This window comes from Convolutriloba macropyga, chromosome 9 (assembly GCF_964194025.1).
Source record: "Convolutriloba macropyga chromosome 9, txConMacr16.3, whole genome shotgun sequence".
NCBI classification, from domain to species: domain Eukaryota; kingdom Metazoa; phylum Xenacoelomorpha; order Acoela; family Convolutidae; genus Convolutriloba; species Convolutriloba macropyga.
This window is the reverse complement of record NC_134476.1, coordinates 23,493,826-23,515,663: the sequence shown is the minus strand read 5'-3', so window position 1 is coordinate 23,515,663 and position 21,838 is coordinate 23,493,826. Positions and strand designations below refer to the sequence as shown.

The 21,838-nt window shown below is 39.8% G+C and overlaps 11 non-coding genes across 11 annotated transcripts; all 11 read right to left on the bottom strand.

The window, feature by feature from the left end:
* Positions 1 to 319: 319 nt before the first annotated feature.
* Positions 320 to 438, bottom strand: LOC142347247 (5S ribosomal RNA). The gene has a single exon (XR_012760260.1). It is a non-coding gene; the product is annotated as a 5S ribosomal RNA (ribosomal RNA).
* Positions 439 to 2,890: 2,452 nt separating this feature from the next.
* On the bottom strand, positions 2,891 to 3,009 carry LOC142347236 (5S ribosomal RNA). The gene has a single exon (XR_012760249.1). It is a non-coding gene; the product is annotated as a 5S ribosomal RNA (ribosomal RNA).
* A 1,700-nt stretch (positions 3,010 to 4,709) lies between these two features.
* LOC142347224 (5S ribosomal RNA) lies at positions 4,710 to 4,828 on the bottom strand. The gene has a single exon (XR_012760238.1). It is a non-coding gene; the product is annotated as a 5S ribosomal RNA (ribosomal RNA).
* A 1,700-nt stretch (positions 4,829 to 6,528) lies between these two features.
* On the bottom strand, positions 6,529 to 6,647 carry LOC142347212 (5S ribosomal RNA). Its single transcript, XR_012760227.1, has one exon. It is a non-coding gene; the product is annotated as a 5S ribosomal RNA (ribosomal RNA).
* A 1,700-nt stretch (positions 6,648 to 8,347) lies between these two features.
* Positions 8,348 to 8,466, bottom strand: LOC142347199 (5S ribosomal RNA). The gene has a single exon (XR_012760215.1). It is a non-coding gene; the product is annotated as a 5S ribosomal RNA (ribosomal RNA).
* Positions 8,467 to 10,166: 1,700 nt separating this feature from the next.
* Positions 10,167 to 10,285, bottom strand: LOC142347188 (5S ribosomal RNA). The gene has a single exon (XR_012760204.1). It is a non-coding gene; the product is annotated as a 5S ribosomal RNA (ribosomal RNA).
* Positions 10,286 to 11,609: 1,324 nt separating this feature from the next.
* LOC142347176 (5S ribosomal RNA) lies at positions 11,610 to 11,728 on the bottom strand. Its single transcript, XR_012760193.1, has one exon. It is a non-coding gene; the product is annotated as a 5S ribosomal RNA (ribosomal RNA).
* A 1,700-nt stretch (positions 11,729 to 13,428) lies between these two features.
* On the bottom strand, positions 13,429 to 13,547 carry LOC142347164 (5S ribosomal RNA). Its single transcript, XR_012760182.1, has one exon. It is a non-coding gene; the product is annotated as a 5S ribosomal RNA (ribosomal RNA).
* A 2,076-nt stretch (positions 13,548 to 15,623) lies between these two features.
* Positions 15,624 to 15,742, bottom strand: LOC142347151 (5S ribosomal RNA). The gene has a single exon (XR_012760171.1). It is a non-coding gene; the product is annotated as a 5S ribosomal RNA (ribosomal RNA).
* Positions 15,743 to 18,382: 2,640 nt separating this feature from the next.
* On the bottom strand, positions 18,383 to 18,501 carry LOC142347140 (5S ribosomal RNA). Its single transcript, XR_012760160.1, has one exon. It is a non-coding gene; the product is annotated as a 5S ribosomal RNA (ribosomal RNA).
* Positions 18,502 to 21,142: 2,641 nt separating this feature from the next.
* Positions 21,143 to 21,261, bottom strand: LOC142347128 (5S ribosomal RNA). Its single transcript, XR_012760149.1, has one exon. It is a non-coding gene; the product is annotated as a 5S ribosomal RNA (ribosomal RNA).
* Between the last annotated feature and the right edge of the window lie 577 nt (positions 21,262 to 21,838).

Here is a 21,838-nt window from a genome sequence, read left to right as displayed (position 1 = left end):
TTACCGATTTCCAAAAAAGTATCCGCGCTCGATGAGGCTTAACTTTTTCGATCACCGAACTTTGTTTTGGTCACCAAATCGTCAATTTTAGTCCGATTTGGCTCATTTTTTGTGGGCATGCTCCACTTGAGCCATAGTTTGGGATAAAATAAAAAAAACTGGCACCGCGAACCATTTTGGACAAGTTTTTACCGATTTCCAAAAAAGTATCCGCGCTCGATGAGGCTTAACTTTTTCGATCACCGAGGCTTTTTGAGGCTCTAAAATGTGTAAATATCGAATAAAAGTATTCTATGAGGTTTGAATACTCAAAAGAAAAAGCCTACAACACCTGGTGTTCCCAAGCGGTCACCCATCCAAGTACTAACCAGGCCCAATGTTGCTTAACTTCGGTGATCGGACGAGAACCGGTGCATTCAACATGGTATGGTCGTAGGCATTTGCGTAAGCGGGAGCGAATTTATATACAACAGTATTGTATTGTAGTCTCATATTCATATACAGGATCACTTTAACTCGCCGCCTTGCGGTTTGCAAAATAGTCACTTAATACATGCAATTTTAGCCACGGTTGTGTTATAATTTATGCAATTCGTAGCCATACAGTGTATTATGACAAACGCGCAAACTTTTTGCTTCCAACCATCCACAATACAGTGGAACGGCCGCAAAACAAAGCACAGATGAATTGGGTACGAGGAACCTGTATAACCGGACATTGAACCGGAAGTATGACTTCAGTGGGTTTAGGTTGGTAATTGGGAAAATCAGTAGCCAGTTGCTTTTAGCCTAATTGTTGTGATAAACTTATTAAATAGGTAAGTATTAACTCTATTTGATAAGTTTTATTTGAATGCACTCTGCGTTAGCGGAGTGCAGCCTAAAGAATGGAACTGAGCGATTTGCACTAACTTAAAAGTTAGTTTAATAAAGGGAAATTATACAATTAGTATTGATGTTTCCGAGACAGTTCCAAATATCAAATATGCATAACACGCAAGCAGGGGAACTATTATAATGGCCTTTACAAGTATATGGGGTGTGTTTGGAGCAATGGTTACTGCTGAAATTGTCATTTACAAAAAGTATCCGCGCTCGATGAGGCTTAACTTTTTCGATCACCGAACTTTGTTTTGGTCACCAAATCGTCAATTTTAGTCCGATTTGGCTCATTTTTTGTGGGCATGCTCCACTTGAGCCATAATTTGGGATAAAATAAAAAAATCTGGCACCGCGAACCATTTTGGACAAGTTTTTACCGATTTCCAAAAAAGTATCCGCGCTCGATGAGGCTTAACTTTTTCGATCACCGAACTTTGTTTTGGTCACCAAATCGTCAATTTTAGTCCGATTTGGCTCATTTTTTGTGGGCATGCTCCACTTGAGCCATAGCTTGGGATAAAATAAAAAAAACTGGCACCGCGAACCATTTTGGACAAGTTTTTACCGATTTCCAAAAAAGTATCCGCGCTCGATGAGGCTTAACTTTTTCGATCACCGAACTTTGTTTTGGTCACCAAATCGTCAATTTTAGTCCGATTTGGCTCATTTTTTGTGGGCATGCTCCACTTGAGCCATAATTTGGGATAAAATAAAAAAATCTGGCACCGCGAACCATTTTGGACAAGTTTTTACCGATTTCCAAAAAAGTATCCGCGCTCGATGAGGCTTAACTTTTTCGATCACCGAACTTTGTTTTGGTCACCAAATCGTCAATTTTAGTCCGATTTGGCTCATTTTTTGTGGGCATGCTCCACTTGAGCCATAGCTTGGGATAAAATAAAAAAAACTGGCACCGCGAACCATTTTGGACAAGTTTTTACCGATTTCCAAAAAAGTATCCGCGCTCGATGAGGCTTAACTTTTTCGATCACCGAACTTTGTTTTGGTCACCAAATCGTCAATTTTAGTCCGATTTGGCTCATTTTTTGTGGGCATGCTCCACTTGAGCCATAGTTTGGGATAAAATAAAAAAATCTGGCACCGCGAACCATTTTGGACAAGTTTTTACCGATTTCCAAAAAAGTATCCGCGCTCGATGAGGCTTAACTTTTTCGATCACCGAACTTTGTTTTGGTCACCAAATCGTCAATTTTAGTCCGATTTGGCTCATTTTTTGTGGGCATGCTCCACTTGAGCCATAGCTTGGGATAAAATAAAAAAAACTGGCACCGCGAACCATTTTGGACAAGTTTTTACCGATTTCCAAAAAAGTATCCGCGCTCGATGAGGCTTAACTTTTTCGATCACCGAACTTTGTTTTGGTCACCAAATCGTCAATTTTAGTCCGATTTGGCTCATTTTTTGTGGGCATGCTCCACTTGAGCCATAGTTTGGGATAAAATAAAAAAATCTGGCACCGCGAACCATTTTGGACAAGTTTTTACCGATTTCCAAAAAAGTATCCGCGCTCGATGAGGCTTAACTTTTTCGATCACCGAACTTTGTTTTGGTCACCAAATCGTCAATTTTAGTCCGATTTGGCTCATTTTTTGTGGGCATGCTCCACTTGAGCCATAGCTTGGGATAAAATAAAAAAAACTGGCACCGCGAACCATTTTGGACAAGTTTTTACCGATTTCCAAAAAAGTATCCGCGCTCGATGAGGCTTAACTTTTTCGATCACCGAACTTTGTTTTGGTCACCAAATCGTCAATTTTAGTCCGATTTGGCTCATTTTTTGTGGGCATGCTCCACTTGAGCCATAGTTTGGGATAAAATAAAAAAAACTGGCACCGCGAACCATTTTGGACAAGTTTTTACCGATTTCCAAAAAAGTATCCGCGCTCGATGAGGCTTAACTTTTTCGATCACCGAGGCTTTTTGAGGCTCTAAAATGTGTAAATATCGAATAAAAGTATTCTATGAGGTTTGAATACTCAAAAGAAAAAGCCTACAACACCTGGTGTTCCCAAGCGGTCACCCATCCAAGTACTAACCAGGCCCAATGTTGCTTAACTTCGGTGATCGGACGAGAACCGGTGCATTCAACATGGTATGGTCGTAGGCATTTGCGTAAGCGGGAGCGAATTTATATACAACAGTATTGTATTGTAGTCTCATATTCATATACAGGATCACTTTAACTCGCCGCCTTGCGGTTTGCAAAATAGTCACTTAATACATGCAATTTTAGCCACGGTTGTGTTATAATTTATGCAATTCGTAGCCATACAGTGTATTATGACAAACGCGCAAACTTTTTGCTTCCAACCATCCACAATACAGTGGAACGGCCGCAAAACAAAGCACAGATGAATTGGGTACGAGGAACCTGTATAACCGGACATTGAACCGGAAGTATGACTTCAGTGGGTTTAGGTTGGTAATTGGGAAAATCAGTAGCCAGTTGCTTTTAGCCTAATTGTTGTGATAAACTTATTAAATAGGTAAGTATTAACTCTATTTGATAAGTTTTATTTGAATGCACTCTGCGTTAGCGGAGTGCAGCCTAAAGAATGGAACTGAGCGATTTGCACTAACTTAAAAGTTAGTTTAATAAAGGGAAATTATACAATTAGTATTGATGTTTCCGAGACAGTTCCAAATATCAAATATGCATAACACGCAAGCAGGGGAACTATTATAATGGCCTTTACAAGTATATGGGGTGTGTTTGGAGCAATGGTTACTGCTGAAATTGTCATTTACAAAAAGTATCCGCGCTCGATGAGGCTTAACTTTTTCGATCACCGAACTTTGTTTTGGTCACCAAATCGTCAATTTTAGTCCGATTTGGCTCATTTTTTGTGGGCATGCTCCACTTGAGCCATAATTTGGGATAAAATAAAAAAATCTGGCACCGCGAACCATTTTGGACAAGTTTTTACCGATTTCCAAAAAAGTATCCGCGCTCGATGAGGCTTAACTTTTTCGATCACCGAACTTTGTTTTGGTCACCAAATCGTCAATTTTAGTCCGATTTGGCTCATTTTTTGTGGGCATGCTCCACTTGAGCCATAGCTTGGGATAAAATAAAAAAAACTGGCACCGCGAACCATTTTGGACAAGTTTTTACCGATTTCCAAAAAAGTATCCGCGCTCGATGAGGCTTAACTTTTTCGATCACCGAACTTTGTTTTGGTCACCAAATCGTCAATTTTAGTCCGATTTGGCTCATTTTTTGTGGGCATGCTCCACTTGAGCCATAATTTGGGATAAAATAAAAAAATCTGGCACCGCGAACCATTTTGGACAAGTTTTTACCGATTTCCAAAAAAGTATCCGCGCTCGATGAGGCTTAACTTTTTCGATCACCGAACTTTGTTTTGGTCACCAAATCGTCAATTTTAGTCCGATTTGGCTCATTTTTTGTGGGCATGCTCCACTTGAGCCATAGCTTGGGATAAAATAAAAAAAACTGGCACCGCGAACCATTTTGGACAAGTTTTTACCGATTTCCAAAAAAGTATCCGCGCTCGATGAGGCTTAACTTTTTCGATCACCGAACTTTGTTTTGGTCACCAAATCGTCAATTTTAGTCCGATTTGGCTCATTTTTTGTGGGCATGCTCCACTTGAGCCATAGTTTGGGATAAAATAAAAAAAACTGGCACCGCGAACCATTTTGGACAAGTTTTTACCGATTTCCAAAAAAGTATCCGCGCTCGATGAGGCTTAACTTTTTCGATCACCGAGGCTTTTTGAGGCTCTAAAATGTGTAAATATCGAATAAAAGTATTCTATGAGGTTTGAATACTCAAAAGAAAAAGCCTACAACACCTGGTGTTCCCAAGCGGTCACCCATCCAAGTACTAACCAGGCCCAATGTTGCTTAACTTCGGTGATCGGACGAGAACCGGTGCATTCAACATGGTATGGTCGTAGGCATTTGCGTAAGCGGGAGCGAATTTATATACAACAGTATTGTATTGTAGTCTCATATTCATATACAGGATCACTTTAACTCGCCGCCTTGCGGTTTGCAAAATAGTCACTTAATACATGCAATTTTAGCCACGGTTGTGTTATAATTTATGCAATTCGTAGCCATACAGTGTATTATGACAAACGCGCAAACTTTTTGCTTCCAACCATCCACAATACAGTGGAACGGCCGCAAAACAAAGCACAGATGAATTGGGTACGAGGAACCTGTATAACCGGACATTGAACCGGAAGTATGACTTCAGTGGGTTTAGGTTGGTAATTGGGAAAATCAGTAGCCAGTTGCTTTTAGCCTAATTGTTGTGATAAACTTATTAAATAGGTAAGTATTAACTCTATTTGATAAGTTTTATTTGAATGCACTCTGCGTTAGCGGAGTGCAGCCTAAAGAATGGAACTGAGCGATTTGCACTAACTTAAAAGTTAGTTTAATAAAGGGAAATTATACAATTAGTATTGATGTTTCCGAGACAGTTCCAAATATCAAATATGCATAACACGCAAGCAGGGGAACTATTATAATGGCCTTTACAAGTATATGGGGTGTGTTTGGAGCAATGGTTACTGCTGAAATTGTCATTTACAAAAAGTATCCGCGCTCGATGAGGCTTAACTTTTTCGATCACCGAACTTTGTTTTGGTCACCAAATCGTCAATTTTAGTCCGATTTGGCTCATTTTTTGTGGGCATGCTCCACTTGAGCCATAATTTGGGATAAAATAAAAAAATCTGGCACCGCGAACCATTTTGGACAAGTTTTTACCGATTTCCAAAAAAGTATCCGCGCTCGATGAGGCTTAACTTTTTCGATCACCGAACTTTGTTTTGGTCACCAAATCGTCAATTTTAGTCCGATTTGGCTCATTTTTTGTGGGCATGCTCCACTTGAGCCATAGCTTGGGATAAAATAAAAAAAACTGGCACCGCGAACCATTTTGGACAAGTTTTTACCGATTTCCAAAAAAGTATCCGCGCTCGATGAGGCTTAACTTTTTCGATCACCGAACTTTGTTTTGGTCACCAAATCGTCAATTTTAGTCCGATTTGGCTCATTTTTTGTGGGCATGCTCCACTTGAGCCATAATTTGGGATAAAATAAAAAAATCTGGCACCGCGAACCATTTTGGACAAGTTTTTACCGATTTCCAAAAAAGTATCCGCGCTCGATGAGGCTTAACTTTTTCGATCACCGAACTTTGTTTTGGTCACCAAATCGTCAATTTTAGTCCGATTTGGCTCATTTTTTGTGGGCATGCTCCACTTGAGCCATAGCTTGGGATAAAATAAAAAAAACTGGCACCGCGAACCATTTTGGACAAGTTTTTACCGATTTCCAAAAAAGTATCCGCGCTCGATGAGGCTTAACTTTTTCGATCACCGAACTTTGTTTTGGTCACCAAATCGTCAATTTTAGTCCGATTTGGCTCATTTTTTGTGGGCATGCTCCACTTGAGCCATAGTTTGGGATAAAATAAAAAAAACTGGCACCGCGAACCATTTTGGACAAGTTTTTACCGATTTCCAAAAAAGTATCCGCGCTCGATGAGGCTTAACTTTTTCGATCACCGAGGCTTTTTGAGGCTCTAAAATGTGTAAATATCGAATAAAAGTATTCTATGAGGTTTGAATACTCAAAAGAAAAAGCCTACAACACCTGGTGTTCCCAAGCGGTCACCCATCCAAGTACTAACCAGGCCCAATGTTGCTTAACTTCGGTGATCGGACGAGAACCGGTGCATTCAACATGGTATGGTCGTAGGCATTTGCGTAAGCGGGAGCGAATTTATATACAACAGTATTGTATTGTAGTCTCATATTCATATACAGGATCACTTTAACTCGCCGCCTTGCGGTTTGCAAAATAGTCACTTAATACATGCAATTTTAGCCACGGTTGTGTTATAATTTATGCAATTCGTAGCCATACAGTGTATTATGACAAACGCGCAAACTTTTTGCTTCCAACCATCCACAATACAGTGGAACGGCCGCAAAACAAAGCACAGATGAATTGGGTACGAGGAACCTGTATAACCGGACATTGAACCGGAAGTATGACTTCAGTGGGTTTAGGTTGGTAATTGGGAAAATCAGTAGCCAGTTGCTTTTAGCCTAATTGTTGTGATAAACTTATTAAATAGGTAAGTATTAACTCTATTTGATAAGTTTTATTTGAATGCACTCTGCGTTAGCGGAGTGCAGCCTAAAGAATGGAACTGAGCGATTTGCACTAACTTAAAAGTTAGTTTAATAAAGGGAAATTATACAATTAGTATTGATGTTTCCGAGACAGTTCCAAATATCAAATATGCATAACACGCAAGCAGGGGAACTATTATAATGGCCTTTACAAGTATATGGGGTGTGTTTGGAGCAATGGTTACTGCTGAAATTGTCATTTACAAAAAGTATCCGCGCTCGATGAGGCTTAACTTTTTCGATCACCGAACTTTGTTTTGGTCACCAAATCGTCAATTTTAGTCCGATTTGGCTCATTTTTTGTGGGCATGCTCCACTTGAGCCATAATTTGGGATAAAATAAAAAAATCTGGCACCGCGAACCATTTTGGACAAGTTTTTACCGATTTCCAAAAAAGTATCCGCGCTCGATGAGGCTTAACTTTTTCGATCACCGAACTTTGTTTTGGTCACCAAATCGTCAATTTTAGTCCGATTTGGCTCATTTTTTGTGGGCATGCTCCACTTGAGCCATAGCTTGGGATAAAATAAAAAAAACTGGCACCGCGAACCATTTTGGACAAGTTTTTACCGATTTCCAAAAAAGTATCCGCGCTCGATGAGGCTTAACTTTTTCGATCACCGAACTTTGTTTTGGTCACCAAATCGTCAATTTTAGTCCGATTTGGCTCATTTTTTGTGGGCATGCTCCACTTGAGCCATAATTTGGGATAAAATAAAAAAATCTGGCACCGCGAACCATTTTGGACAAGTTTTTACCGATTTCCAAAAAAGTATCCGCGCTCGATGAGGCTTAACTTTTTCGATCACCGAACTTTGTTTTGGTCACCAAATCGTCAATTTTAGTCCGATTTGGCTCATTTTTTGTGGGCATGCTCCACTTGAGCCATAGCTTGGGATAAAATAAAAAAAACTGGCACCGCGAACCATTTTGGACAAGTTTTTACCGATTTCCAAAAAAGTATCCGCGCTCGATGAGGCTTAACTTTTTCGATCACCGAACTTTGTTTTGGTCACCAAATCGTCAATTTTAGTCCGATTTGGCTCATTTTTTGTGGGCATGCTCCACTTGAGCCATAGTTTGGGATAAAATAAAAAAAACTGGCACCGCGAACCATTTTGGACAAGTTTTTACCGATTTCCAAAAAAGTATCCGCGCTCGATGAGGCTTAACTTTTTCGATCACCGAGGCTTTTTGAGGCTCTAAAATGTGTAAATATCGAATAAAAGTATTCTATGAGGTTTGAATACTCAAAAGAAAAAGCCTACAACACCTGGTGTTCCCAAGCGGTCACCCATCCAAGTACTAACCAGGCCCAATGTTGCTTAACTTCGGTGATCGGACGAGAACCGGTGCATTCAACATGGTATGGTCGTAGGCATTTGCGTAAGCGGGAGCGAATTTATATACAACAGTATTGTATTGTAGTCTCATATTCATATACAGGATCACTTTAACTCGCCGCCTTGCGGTTTGCAAAATAGTCACTTAATACATGCAATTTTAGCCACGGTTGTGTTATAATTTATGCAATTCGTAGCCATACAGTGTATTATGACAAACGCGCAAACTTTTTGCTTCCAACCATCCACAATACAGTGGAACGGCCGCAAAACAAAGCACAGATGAATTGGGTACGAGGAACCTGTATAACCGGACATTGAACCGGAAGTATGACTTCAGTGGGTTTAGGTTGGTAATTGGGAAAATCAGTAGCCAGTTGCTTTTAGCCTAATTGTTGTGATAAACTTATTAAATAGGTAAGTATTAACTCTATTTGATAAGTTTTATTTGAATGCACTCTGCGTTAGCGGAGTGCAGCCTAAAGAATGGAACTGAGCGATTTGCACTAACTTAAAAGTTAGTTTAATAAAGGGAAATTATACAATTAGTATTGATGTTTCCGAGACAGTTCCAAATATCAAATATGCATAACACGCAAGCAGGGGAACTATTATAATGGCCTTTACAAGTATATGGGGTGTGTTTGGAGCAATGGTTACTGCTGAAATTGTCATTTACAAAAAGTATCCGCGCTCGATGAGGCTTAACTTTTTCGATCACCGAACTTTGTTTTGGTCACCAAATCGTCAATTTTAGTCCGATTTGGCTCATTTTTTGTGGGCATGCTCCACTTGAGCCATAATTTGGGATAAAATAAAAAAATCTGGCACCGCGAACCATTTTGGACAAGTTTTTACCGATTTCCAAAAAAGTATCCGCGCTCGATGAGGCTTAACTTTTTCGATCACCGAACTTTGTTTTGGTCACCAAATCGTCAATTTTAGTCCGATTTGGCTCATTTTTTGTGGGCATGCTCCACTTGAGCCATAGCTTGGGATAAAATAAAAAAAACTGGCACCGCGAACCATTTTGGACAAGTTTTTACCGATTTCCAAAAAAGTATCCGCGCTCGATGAGGCTTAACTTTTTCGATCACCGAACTTTGTTTTGGTCACCAAATCGTCAATTTTAGTCCGATTTGGCTCATTTTTTGTGGGCATGCTCCACTTGAGCCATAATTTGGGATAAAATAAAAAAATCTGGCACCGCGAACCATTTTGGACAAGTTTTTACCGATTTCCAAAAAAGTATCCGCGCTCGATGAGGCTTAACTTTTTCGATCACCGAACTTTGTTTTGGTCACCAAATCGTCAATTTTAGTCCGATTTGGCTCATTTTTTGTGGGCATGCTCCACTTGAGCCATAGCTTGGGATAAAATAAAAAAAACTGGCACCGCGAACCATTTTGGACAAGTTTTTACCGATTTCCAAAAAAGTATCCGCGCTCGATGAGGCTTAACTTTTTCGATCACCGAACTTTGTTTTGGTCACCAAATCGTCAATTTTAGTCCGATTTGGCTCATTTTTTGTGGGCATGCTCCACTTGAGCCATAGTTTGGGATAAAATAAAAAAAACTGGCACCGCGAACCATTTTGGACAAGTTTTTACCGATTTCCAAAAAAGTATCCGCGCTCGATGAGGCTTAACTTTTTCGATCACCGAGGCTTTTTGAGGCTCTAAAATGTGTAAATATCGAATAAAAGTATTCTATGAGGTTTGAATACTCAAAAGAAAAAGCCTACAACACCTGGTGTTCCCAAGCGGTCACCCATCCAAGTACTAACCAGGCCCAATGTTGCTTAACTTCGGTGATCGGACGAGAACCGGTGCATTCAACATGGTATGGTCGTAGGCATTTGCGTAAGCGGGAGCGAATTTATATACAACAGTATTGTATTGTAGTCTCATATTCATATACAGGATCACTTTAACTCGCCGCCTTGCGGTTTGCAAAATAGTCACTTAATACATGCAATTTTAGCCACGGTTGTGTTATAATTTATGCAATTCGTAGCCATACAGTGTATTATGACAAACGCGCAAACTTTTTGCTTCCAACCATCCACAATACAGTGGAACGGCCGCAAAACAAAGCACAGATGAATTGGGTACGAGGAACCTGTATAACCGGACATTGAACCGGAAGTATGACTTCAGTGGGTTTAGGTTGGTAATTGGGAAAATCAGTAGCCAGTTGCTTTTAGCCTAATTGTTGTGATAAACTTATTAAATAGGTAAGTATTAACTCTATTTGATAAGTTTTATTTGAATGCACTCTGCGTTAGCGGAGTGCAGCCTAAAGAATGGAACTGAGCGATTTGCACTAACTTAAAAGTTAGTTTAATAAAGGGAAATTATACAATTAGTATTGATGTTTCCGAGACAGTTCCAAATATCAAATATGCATAACACGCAAGCAGGGGAACTATTATAATGGCCTTTACAAGTATATGGGGTGTGTTTGGAGCAATGGTTACTGCTGAAATTGTCATTTACAAAAAGTATCCGCGCTCGATGAGGCTTAACTTTTTCGATCACCGAACTTTGTTTTGGTCACCAAATCGTCAATTTTAGTCCGATTTGGCTCATTTTTTGTGGGCATGCTCCACTTGAGCCATAATTTGGGATAAAATAAAAAAATCTGGCACCGCGAACCATTTTGGACAAGTTTTTACCGATTTCCAAAAAAGTATCCGCGCTCGATGAGGCTTAACTTTTTCGATCACCGAACTTTGTTTTGGTCACCAAATCGTCAATTTTAGTCCGATTTGGCTCATTTTTTGTGGGCATGCTCCACTTGAGCCATAGCTTGGGATAAAATAAAAAAAACTGGCACCGCGAACCATTTTGGACAAGTTTTTACCGATTTCCAAAAAAGTATCCGCGCTCGATGAGGCTTAACTTTTTCGATCACCGAACTTTGTTTTGGTCACCAAATCGTCAATTTTAGTCCGATTTGGCTCATTTTTTGTGGGCATGCTCCACTTGAGCCATAGTTTGGGATAAAATAAAAAAAACTGGCACCGCGAACCATTTTGGACAAGTTTTTACCGATTTCCAAAAAAGTATCCGCGCTCGATGAGGCTTAACTTTTTCGATCACCGAGGCTTTTTGAGGCTCTAAAATGTGTAAATATCGAATAAAAGTATTCTATGAGGTTTGAATACTCAAAAGAAAAAGCCTACAACACCTGGTGTTCCCAAGCGGTCACCCATCCAAGTACTAACCAGGCCCAATGTTGCTTAACTTCGGTGATCGGACGAGAACCGGTGCATTCAACATGGTATGGTCGTAGGCATTTGCGTAAGCGGGAGCGAATTTATATACAACAGTATTGTATTGTAGTCTCATATTCATATACAGGATCACTTTAACTCGCCGCCTTGCGGTTTGCAAAATAGTCACTTAATACATGCAATTTTAGCCACGGTTGTGTTATAATTTATGCAATTCGTAGCCATACAGTGTATTATGACAAACGCGCAAACTTTTTGCTTCCAACCATCCACAATACAGTGGAACGGCCGCAAAACAAAGCACAGATGAATTGGGTACGAGGAACCTGTATAACCGGACATTGAACCGGAAGTATGACTTCAGTGGGTTTAGGTTGGTAATTGGGAAAATCAGTAGCCAGTTGCTTTTAGCCTAATTGTTGTGATAAACTTATTAAATAGGTAAGTATTAACTCTATTTGATAAGTTTTATTTGAATGCACTCTGCGTTAGCGGAGTGCAGCCTAAAGAATGGAACTGAGCGATTTGCACTAACTTAAAAGTTAGTTTAATAAAGGGAAATTATACAATTAGTATTGATGTTTCCGAGACAGTTCCAAATATCAAATATGCATAACACGCAAGCAGGGGAACTATTATAATGGCCTTTACAAGTATATGGGGTGTGTTTGGAGCAATGGTTACTGCTGAAATTGTCATTTACAAAAAGTATCCGCGCTCGATGAGGCTTAACTTTTTCGATCACCGAACTTTGTTTTGGTCACCAAATCGTCAATTTTAGTCCGATTTGGCTCATTTTTTGTGGGCATGCTCCACTTGAGCCATAATTTGGGATAAAATAAAAAAATCTGGCACCGCGAACCATTTTGGACAAGTTTTTACCGATTTCCAAAAAAGTATCCGCGCTCGATGAGGCTTAACTTTTTCGATCACCGAACTTTGTTTTGGTCACCAAATCGTCAATTTTAGTCCGATTTGGCTCATTTTTTGTGGGCATGCTCCACTTGAGCCATAGCTTGGGATAAAATAAAAAAAACTGGCACCGCGAACCATTTTGGACAAGTTTTTACCGATTTCCAAAAAAGTATCCGCGCTCGATGAGGCTTAACTTTTTCGATCACCGAACTTTGTTTTGGTCACCAAATCGTCAATTTTAGTCCGATTTGGCTCATTTTTTGTGGGCATGCTCCACTTGAGCCATAATTTGGGATAAAATAAAAAAATCTGGCACCGCGAACCATTTTGGACAAGTTTTTACCGATTTCCAAAAAAGTATCCGCGCTCGATGAGGCTTAACTTTTTCGATCACCGAACTTTGTTTTGGTCACCAAATCGTCAATTTTAGTCCGATTTGGCTCATTTTTTGTGGGCATGCTCCACTTGAGCCATAGCTTGGGATAAAATAAAAAAAACTGGCACCGCGAACCATTTTGGACAAGTTTTTACCGATTTCCAAAAAAGTATCCGCGCTCGATGAGGCTTAACTTTTTCGATCACCGAACTTTGTTTTGGTCACCAAATCGTCAATTTTAGTCCGATTTGGCTCATTTTTTGTGGGCATGCTCCACTTGAGCCATAGTTTGGGATAAAATAAAAAAAACTGGCACCGCGAACCATTTTGGACAAGTTTTTACCGATTTCCAAAAAAGTATCCGCGCTCGATGAGGCTTAACTTTTTCGATCACCGAGGCTTTTTGAGGCTCTAAAATGTGTAAATATCGAATAAAAGTATTCTATGAGGTTTGAATACTCAAAAGAAAAAGCCTACAACACCTGGTGTTCCCAAGCGGTCACCCATCCAAGTACTAACCAGGCCCAATGTTGCTTAACTTCGGTGATCGGACGAGAACCGGTGCATTCAACATGGTATGGTCGTAGGCATTTGCGTAAGCGGGAGCGAATTTATATACAACAGTATTGTATTGTAGTCTCATATTCATATACAGGATCACTTTAACTCGCCGCCTTGCGGTTTGCAAAATAGTCACTTAATACATGCAATTTTAGCCACGGTTGTGTTATAATTTATGCAATTCGTAGCCATACAGTGTATTATGACAAACGCGCAAACTTTTTGCTTCCAACCATCCACAATACAGTGGAACGGCCGCAAAACAAAGCACAGATGAATTGGGTACGAGGAACCTGTATAACCGGACATTGAACCGGAAGTATGACTTCAGTGGGTTTAGGTTGGTAATTGGGAAAATCAGTAGCCAGTTGCTTTTAGCCTAATTGTTGTGATAAACTTATTAAATAGGTAAGTATTAACTCTATTTGATAAGTTTTATTTGAATGCACTCTGCGTTAGCGGAGTGCAGCCTAAAGAATGGAACTGAGCGATTTGCACTAACTTAAAAGTTAGTTTAATAAAGGGAAATTATACAATTAGTATTGATGTTTCCGAGACAGTTCCAAATATCAAATATGCATAACACGCAAGCAGGGGAACTATTATAATGGCCTTTACAAGTATATGGGGTGTGTTTGGAGCAATGGTTACTGCTGAAATTGTCATTTACAAAAAGTATCCGCGCTCGATGAGGCTTAACTTTTTCGATCACCGAACTTTGTTTTGGTCACCAAATCGTCAATTTTAGTCCGATTTGGCTCATTTTTTGTGGGCATGCTCCACTTGAGCCATAATTTGGGATAAAATAAAAAAATCTGGCACCGCGAACCATTTTGGACAAGTTTTTACCGATTTCCAAAAAAGTATCCGCGCTCGATGAGGCTTAACTTTTTCGATCACCGAACTTTGTTTTGGTCACCAAATCGTCAATTTTAGTCCGATTTGGCTCATTTTTTGTGGGCATGCTCCACTTGAGCCATAGCTTGGGATAAAATAAAAAAAACTGGCACCGCGAACCATTTTGGACAAGTTTTTACCGATTTCCAAAAAAGTATCCGCGCTCGATGAGGCTTAACTTTTTCGATCACCGAACTTTGTTTTGGTCACCAAATCGTCAATTTTAGTCCGATTTGGCTCATTTTTTGTGGGCATGCTCCACTTGAGCCATAATTTGGGATAAAATAAAAAAATCTGGCACCGCGAACCATTTTGGACAAGTTTTTACCGATTTCCAAAAAAGTATCCGCGCTCGATGAGGCTTAACTTTTTCGATCACCGAACTTTGTTTTGGTCACCAAATCGTCAATTTTAGTCCGATTTGGCTCATTTTTTGTGGGCATGCTCCACTTGAGCCATAGCTTGGGATAAAATAAAAAAAACTGGCACCGCGAACCATTTTGGACAAGTTTTTACCGATTTCCAAAAAAGTATCCGCGCTCGATGAGGCTTAACTTTTTCGATCACCGAACTTTGTTTTGGTCACCAAATCGTCAATTTTAGTCCGATTTGGCTCATTTTTTGTGGGCATGCTCCACTTGAGCCATAATTTGGGATAAAATAAAAAAATCTGGCACCGCGAACCATTTTGGACAAGTTTTTACCGATTTCCAAAAAAGTATCCGCGCTCGATGAGGCTTAACTTTTTCGATCACCGAACTTTGTTTTGGTCACCAAATCGTCAATTTTAGTCCGATTTGGCTCATTTTTTGTGGGCATGCTCCACTTGAGCCATAGCTTGGGATAAAATAAAAAAAACTGGCACCGCGAACCATTTTGGACAAGTTTTTACCGATTTCCAAAAAAGTATCCGCGCTCGATGAGGCTTAACTTTTTCGATCACCGAACTTTGTTTTGGTCACCAAATCGTCAATTTTAGTCCGATTTGGCTCATTTTTTGTGGGCATGCTCCACTTGAGCCATAGTTTGGGATAAAATAAAAAAAACTGGCACCGCGAACCATTTTGGACAAGTTTTTACCGATTTCCAAAAAAGTATCCGCGCTCGATGAGGCTTAACTTTTTCGATCACCGAGGCTTTTTGAGGCTCTAAAATGTGTAAATATCGAATAAAAGTATTCTATGAGGTTTGAATACTCAAAAGAAAAAGCCTACAACACCTGGTGTTCCCAAGCGGTCACCCATCCAAGTACTAACCAGGCCCAATGTTGCTTAACTTCGGTGATCGGACGAGAACCGGTGCATTCAACATGGTATGGTCGTAGGCATTTGCGTAAGCGGGAGCGAATTTATATACAACAGTATTGTATTGTAGTCTCATATTCATATACAGGATCACTTTAACTCGCCGCCTTGCGGTTTGCAAAATAGTCACTTAATACATGCAATTTTAGCCACGGTTGTGTTATAATTTATGCAATTCGTAGCCATACAGTGTATTATGACAAACGCGCAAACTTTTTGCTTCCAACCATCCACAATACAGTGGAACGGCCGCAAAACAAAGCACAGATGAATTGGGTACGAGGAACCTGTATAACCGGACATTGAACCGGAAGTATGACTTCAGTGGGTTTAGGTTGGTAATTGGGAAAATCAGTAGCCAGTTGCTTTTAGCCTAATTGTTGTGATAAACTTATTAAATAGGTAAGTATTAACTCTATTTGATAAGTTTTATTTGAATGCACTCTGCGTTAGCGGAGTGCAGCCTAAAGAATGGAACTGAGCGATTTGCACTAACTTAAAAGTTAGTTTAATAAAGGGAAATTATACAATTAGTATTGATGTTTCCGAGACAGTTCCAAATATCAAATATGCATAACACGCAAGCAGGGGAACTATTATAATGGCCTTTACAAGTATATGGGGTGTGTTTGGAGCAATGGTTACTGCTGAAATTGTCATTTACAAAAAGTATCCGCGCTCGATGAGGCTTAACTTTTTCGATCACCGAACTTTGTTTTGGTCACCAAATCGTCAATTTTAGTCCGATTTGGCTCATTTTTTGTGGGCATGCTCCACTTGAGCCATAATTTGGGATAAAATAAAAAAATCTGGCACCGCGAACCATTTTGGACAAGTTTTTACCGATTTCCAAAAAAGTATCCGCGCTCGATGAGGCTTAACTTTTTCGATCACCGAACTTTGTTTTGGTCACCAAATCGTCAATTTTAGTCCGATTTGGCTCATTTTTTGTGGGCATGCTCCACTTGAGCCATAATTTGGGATAAAATAAAAAAATCTGGCACCGCGAACCATTTTGGACAAGTTTTTACCGATTTCCAAAAAAGTATCCGCGCTCGATGAGGCTTAACTTTTTCGATCACCGAACTTTGTTTTGGTCACCAAATCGTCAATTTTAGTCCGATTTGGCTCATTTTTTGTGGGCATGCTCCACTTGAGCCATAGCTTGGGATAAAATAAAAAAAACTGGCACCGCGAACCATTTTGGACAAGTTTTTACCGATTTCCAAAAAAGTATCCGCGCTCGATGAGGCTTAACTTTTTCGATCACCGAACTTTGTTTTGGTCACCAAATCGTCAATTTTAGTCCGATTTGGCTCATTTTTTGTGGGCATGCTCCACTTGAGCCATAATTTGGGATAAAATAAAAAAATCTGGCACCGCGAACCATTTTGGACAAGTTTTTACCGATTTCCAAAAAAGTATCCGCGCTCGATGAGGCTTAACTTTTTCGATCACCGAACTTTGTTTTGGTCACCAAATCGTCAATTTTAGTCCGATTTGGCTCATTTTTTGTGGGCATGCTCCACTTGAGCCATAATTTGGGATAAAATAAAAAAATCTGGCACCGCGAACCATTTTGGACAAGTTTTTACCGATTTCCAAAAAAGTATCCGCGCTCGATGAGGCTTAACTTTTTCGATCACCGAACTTTGTTTTGGTCACCAAATCGTCAATTTTAGTCCGATTTGGCTCATTTTTTGTGGGCATGCTCCACTTGAGCCATAATTTGGGATAAAATAAAAAAATCTGGCACCGCGAACCATTTTGGACAAGTTTTTACCGATTTCCAAAAAAGTATCCGCGCTCGATGAGGCTTAACTTTTTCGATCACCGAACTTTGTTTTGGTCACCAAATCGTCAATTTTAGTCCGATTTGGCTCATTTTTTGTGGGCATGCTCCACTTGAGCCATAGCTTGGGATAAAATAAAAAAAACTGGCACCGCGAACCATTTTGGACAAGTTTTTACCGATTTCCAAAAAAGTATCCGCGCTCGATGAGGCTTAACTTTTTCGATCACCGAACTTTGTTTTGGTCACCAAATCGTCAATTTTAGTCCGATTTGGCTCATTTTTTGTGGGCATGCTCCACTTGAGCCATAATTTGGGATAAAATAAAAAAATCTGGCACCGCGAACCATTTTGGACAAGTTTTTACCGATTTCCAAAAAAGTATCCGCGCTCGATGAGGCTTAACTTTTTCGATCACCGAACTTTGTTTTGGTCACCAAATCGTCAATTTTAGTCCGATTTGGCTCATTTTTTGTGGGCATGCTCCACTTGAGCCATAGCTTGGGATAAAATAAAAAAAACTGGCACCGCGAACCATTTTGGACAAGTTTTTACCGATTTCCAAAAAAGTATCCGCGCTCGATGAGGCTTAACTTTTTCGATCACCGAACTTTGTTTTGGTCACCAAATCGTCAATTTTAGTCCGATTTGGCTCATTTTTTGTGGGCATGCTCCACTTGAGCCATAGTTTGGGATAAAATAAAAAAAACTGGCACCGCGAACCATTTTGGACAAGTTTTTACCGATTTCCAAAAAAGTATCCGCGCTCGATGAGGCTTAACTTTTTCGATCACCGAGGCTTTTTGAGGCTCTAAAATGTGTAAATATCGAATAAAAGTATTCTATGAGGTTTGAATACTCAAAAGAAAAAGCCTACAACACCTGGTGTTCCCAAGCGGTCACCCATCCAAGTACTAACCAGGCCCAATGTTGCTTAACTTCGGTGATCGGACGAGAACCGGTGCATTCAACATGGTATGGTCGTAGGCATTTGCGTAAGCGGGAGCGAATTTATATACAACAGTATTGTATTGTAGTCTCATATTCATATACAGGATCACTTTAACTCGCCGCCTTGCGGTTTGCAAAATAGTCACTTAATACATGCAATTTTAGCCACGGTTGTGTTATAATTTATGCAATTCGTAGCCATACAGTGTATTATGACAAACGCGCAAACTTTTTGCTTCCAACCATCCACAATACAGTGGAACGGCCGCAAAACAAAGCACAGATGAATTGGGTACGAGGAACCTGTATAACCGGACATTGAACCGGAAGTATGACTTCAGTGGGTTTAGGTTGGTAATTGGGAAAATCAGTAGCCAGTTGCTTTTAGCCTAATTGTTGTGATAAACTTATTAAATAGGTAAGTATTAACTCTATTTGATAAGTTTTATTTGAATGCACTCTGCGTTAGCGGAGTGCAGCCTAAAGAATGGAACTGAGCGATTTGCACTAACTTTAAAAGTTAGTTTAATAAAGGGAAATTATACAATTAGTATTGATGTTTCCGAGACAGTTCCAAATATCAAATATGCATAACACGCAAGCAGGGGAACTATTATAATGGCCTTTACAAGTATATGGGGTGTGTTTGGAGCAATGGTTACTGCTGAAATTGTCATTTACAAAAAGTATCCGCGCTCGATGAGGCTTAACTTTTTCGATCACCGAACTTTGTTTTGGTCACCAAATCGTCAATTTTAGTCCGATTTGGCTCATTTTTTGTGGGCATGCTCCACTTGAGCCATAATTTGGGATAAAATAAAAAAATCTGGCACCGCGAACCATTTTGGACAAGTTTTTACCGATTTCCAAAAAAGTATCCGCGCTCGATGAGGCTTAACTTTTTCGATCACCGAACTTTGTTTTGGTCACCAAATCGTCAATTTTAGTCCGATTTGGCTCATTTTTTGTGGGCATGCTCCACTTGAGCCATAGCTTGGGATAAAATAAAAAAAACTGGCACCGCGAACCATTTTGGACAAGTTTTTACCGATTTCCAAAAAAGTATCCGCGCTCGATGAGGCTTAACTTTTTCGATCACCGAACTTTGTTTTGGTCACCAAATCGTCAATTTTAGTCCGATTTGGCTCATTTTTTGTGGGCATGCTCCACTTGAGCCATAGCTTGGGATAAAATAAAAAAAACTGGCACCGCGAACCATTTTGGACAAGTTTTTACCGATTTCCAAAAAAGTATCCGCGCTCGATGAGGCTTAACTTTTTCGATCACCGAACTTTGTTTTGGTCACCAAATCGTCAATTTTAGTCCGATTTGGCTCATTTTTTGTGGGCATGCTCCACTTGAGCCATAATTTGGGATAAAATAAAAAAATCTGGCACCGCGAACCATTTTGGACAAGTTTTTACCGATTTCCAAAAAAGTATCCGCGCTCGATGAGGCTTAACTTTTTCGATCACCGAACTTTGTTTTGGTCACCAAATCGTCAATTTTAGTCCGATTTGGCTCATTTTTTGTGGGCATGCTCCACTTGAGCCATAATTTGGGATAAAATAAAAAAATCTGGCACCGCGAACCATTTTGGACAAGTTTTTACCGATTTCCAAAAAAGTATCCGCGCTCGATGAGGCTTAACTTTTTCGATCACCGAACTTTGTTTTGGTCACCAAATCGTCAATTTTAGTCCGATTTGGCTCATTTTTTGTGGGCATGCTCCACTTGAGCCATAATTTGGGATAAAATAAAAAAATCTGGCACCGCGAACCATTTTGGACAAGTTTTTACCGATTTCCAAAAAAGTATCCGCGCTCGATGAGGCTTAACTTTTTCGATCACCGAACTTTGTTTTGGTCACCAAATCGTCAATTTTAGTCCGATTTGGCTCATTTTTTGTGGGCATGCTCCACTTGAGCCATAGCTTGGGATAAAATAAAAAAAACTGGCACCGCGAACCATTTTGGACAAGTTTTTACCGATTTCCAAAAAAGTATCCGCGCTCGATGAGGCTTAACTTTTTCGATCACCGAACTTTGTTTTGGTCACCAAATCGTCAATTTTAGTCCGATTTGGCTCATTTTTTGTGGGCATGCTCCACTTGAGCCATAATTTGGGATAAAATAAAAAAATCTGGCACCGCGAACCATTTTGGACAAGTTTTTACCGATTTCCAAAAAAGTATCCGCGCTCGATGAGGCTTAACTTTTTCGATCACCGAACTTTGTTTTGGTCACCAAATCGTCAATTTTAGTCCGATTTGGCTCATTTTTTGTGGGCATGCTCCACTTGAGCCATAGCTTGGGATAAAATAAAAAAAACTGGCACCGCGAACCATTTTGGACAAGTTTTTACCGATTTCCAAAAAAGTATCCGCGCTCGATGAGGCTTAACTTTTTCGATCACCGAACTTTGTTTTGGTCACCAAATCGTCAATTTTAGTCCGATTTGGCTCATTTTTTGTGGGCATGCTCCACTTGAGCCATAGTTTGGGATAAAATAAAAAAAACTGGCACCGCGAACCATTTTGGACAAGTTTTTACCGATTTCCAAAAAAGTATCCGCGCTCGATGAGGCTTAACTTTTTCGATCACCGAGGCTTTTTGAGGCTCTAAAATGTGTAAATATCGAATAAAAGTATTCTATGAGGTTTGAATACTCAAAAGAAAAAGCCTACAACACCTGGTGTTCCCAAGCGGTCACCCATCCAAGTACTAACCAGGCCCAATGTTGCTTAACTTCGGTGATCGGACGAGAACCGGTGCATTCAACATGGTATGGTCGTAGGCATTTGCGTAAGCGGGAGCGAATTTATATACAACAGTATTGTATTGTAGTCTCATATTCATATACAGGATCACTTTAACTCGCCGCCTTGCGGTTTGCAAAATAGTCACTTAATACATGCAATTTTAGCCACGGTTGTGTTATAATTTATGCAATTCGTAGCCATACAGTGTATTATGACAAACGCGCAAACTTTTTGCTTCCAACCATCCACAATACAGTGGAACGGCCGCAAAACAAAGCACAGATGAATTGGGTACGAGGAACCTGTATAACCGGACATTGAACCGGAAGTATGACTTCAGTGGGTTTAGGTTGGTAATTGGGAAAATCAGTAGCCAGTTGCTTTTAGCCTAATTGTTGTGATAAACTTATTAAATAGGTAAGTATTAACTCTATTTGATAAGTTTTATTTGAATGCACTCTGCGTTAGCGGAGTGCAGCCTAAAGAATGGAACTGAGCGATTTGCACTAACTTAAAAGTTAGTTTAATAAAGGGAAATTATACAATTAGTATTGATGTTTCCGAGACAGTTCCAAATATCAAATATGCATAACACGCAAGCAGGGGAACTATTA